The sequence below is a fragment of the Tamandua tetradactyla genome, chromosome X, assembly GCF_023851605.1.
Source record: "Tamandua tetradactyla isolate mTamTet1 chromosome X, mTamTet1.pri, whole genome shotgun sequence".
Taxonomy (NCBI): domain Eukaryota; kingdom Metazoa; phylum Chordata; class Mammalia; order Pilosa; family Myrmecophagidae; genus Tamandua; species Tamandua tetradactyla.
Genome location: NC_135353.1, coordinates 71,912,343 through 71,914,627, shown reverse-complemented (window position 1 = coordinate 71,914,627; position 2,285 = coordinate 71,912,343). Strand labels below are relative to the sequence as shown.

At 45.2% G+C, this 2,285-nt stretch overlaps 1 pseudogene; it reads left to right on the top strand.

The window, feature by feature from the left end:
* Positions 1-791: 791 nt before the first annotated feature.
* On the top strand, positions 792-2,019 carry LOC143671884 (protein ARMCX6 pseudogene; annotated as a pseudogene).
* The last annotated feature ends 266 nt before the right edge of the window (positions 2,020-2,285 follow it).

The window sequence follows — 2,285 nt, the reverse complement described above, 5'->3', positions numbered from 1 at the left end:
TCAATCTGGAGAGGGTGCCCGGAGACTTATGTGCCGGTAAATCCACCATTTTCTGTCTGCTGGTAGACATAAGTCTAGGCAAGGGAGGAAGAAATTTACTTCACACAGTGTGATATCATATTGATAAAAGGTGGGGACAGGGGTGACAGAATTAGAATACAGATTCGGAGGCAACTCAAATTCTCCCTCTCCCAGCCTTTGTTCTCTTCCTTATTTTGGTGCTGTATAAAGCAAGGGCTGTACTGTGGGAAAATGGTGGAATGAGATTGAAGAAGGTAAATGACAGATGAGAAACATTTGAAAATTACGTTCCTAAATTAGGAAAGGGAAATATTGATAACTTTGCAACTGTTTGATGATATGCCAATGTGGGGAGACTTCAATAAAAGTCTATGCCAGAAACCTGGGTTCGAGTTCCGGACCATGTCCATGCCAGACAAACAAACAAAAAATTCCATGTATTTTACTGTTCCTAGGTCCATACTGGATGGCACTTAAGGCACCTTGTGCCCCCCAAAATAAGCCCAATAAACTCCTTCCTGGGAGACCAAAACTAGATGGCCTTTGCAAGGAGTGAGACTTGTCAGAGATGTGGGATGTGCTCATATCATGCACTTAGTGAAAGCAAGTTTGGTGGTCAGAGTTAGAAGTTTCCTCAGCATTTACTCATGAATCAGAAAACGATGTAAACAGAGTAAGAAAGAAGAGTGGGTAACTGCAGACAGGGGTGGATAGATTAGAGGTATGGGGTTGAGGGAACAAAAAAGGGAAGCCCTGAGAATGAGGCAGAGATGAATCCTACATGGAATGACCCAGTACCTCCCAAAGAGAAACATGTCCTCATAAAGGTGAGTGCTTAGAACATTAAAAATGTGAGTGTTGTTCTTCATCTCTCCAAGTTGTCCTTTCATTCAGGTAAAAATGCTGTTTGCTCAGGCCAGGGAGGCTGGTTTTTCCTCTACCCACAATACCAACTGTGATTTGCCCAGCCTCCCAATTACTAGAAGCGTGGTCCCCACTCCCAGAACCGCTGTGAAGGAGAAGGCTGTGCGTGCCCTGGATATGTTGAATGTGAGTGTTGAACATCAGGGCCAGATTAAGATGTACATCAGTGAAGTGTGTCAGGAGACTGTGTCACATTGCTGCAACTCATTTCTGCAGCAGGCGGGATTAAATTTGTTAAAAACCATGACGGTTATTAATAACATGCTTGCCAAGTCCGTTTCAGACTTGAAGTTTCCATTGATAGCAGAGGGGAGTGGATGTGCTGAGGTTCAGGTTTTGAAACCGCTAATGAGTTTGTCTGAAAAGGCAGCCTTGGCAGGGGAGTTGCTCAGTGCCCAAATGCTGTTCTCATTCATGTCCCTCTTTATCAGAAGTGGAAACAGAGACATTCTCTTGGACGTACTTGCCCCTTAAATGACCAATTCAAACAGAAAGGGAGTGAATCCACCCAAAACCCGTTTGGTGAACATTCGCTTGAATTCTCATTCAAAGAATCTGCAGAGGGTGCTACTGAAGATCCAGCCTTAGCCGATCACCACATCCTTGAGTTGGGTGAATGTTACAGTTGCTAAACCCAGGACCGTACTCTTACTGGCCAGGCAGGGATCCCCACAGAGCTTTCAGTAACTTCTTGGTTTTGCAGGCGGCAGGCAATGCACATTGTAAATTACCCCCTTCCAGCTGTCCTCATGTGGTAAAGGGGTCCTTTCAGCTGCCAGCTGTGGATAAAGAATGTCATACTATAGCAACACGAGTGAAGTTGCTGCCTGTGGTGGTCTCCCTGTTTAAGCTGGACCGTTTCGTGGAGACCAGCCGTGCATCAGAGCTTGTGCTGGAAATGCATTTGTTGCTGCTTAGATTGAATTTCTTTGTATTTACTCTTTCTTCTACGCAAGCGGATTAATGGTGAGCCTATTCATCAAAAACAAAAAACAGCACTCCCCCTCTACCAATTGTACTGAGTTAGCCTCATGCACCCGAGACTACGTTTGTGTGTATCGTCAATAAAATTGTGCGCTTTGATTGGCAAAAAAAAAAAGAAACATGGTCCTTGTCCTTGAGTTTACAGCCTGCATGAAGAAAAGGACAAAAACACACACTAACTATCTGAGACGCTTGCGTGCTGACAAATGCACGCTTGCCAGTGCTTACAGCAAGCAGAGGTTGAAATGGGCTCTGGTGCTCAGTAAAAGGTTCCAGAAGGGGTTGGGGGTGGGGGCGGAGGGGGATTAAGAAGGAATGTTGAGAGGACTAAAAGAGGAGCAACCAGCACAGTGCCT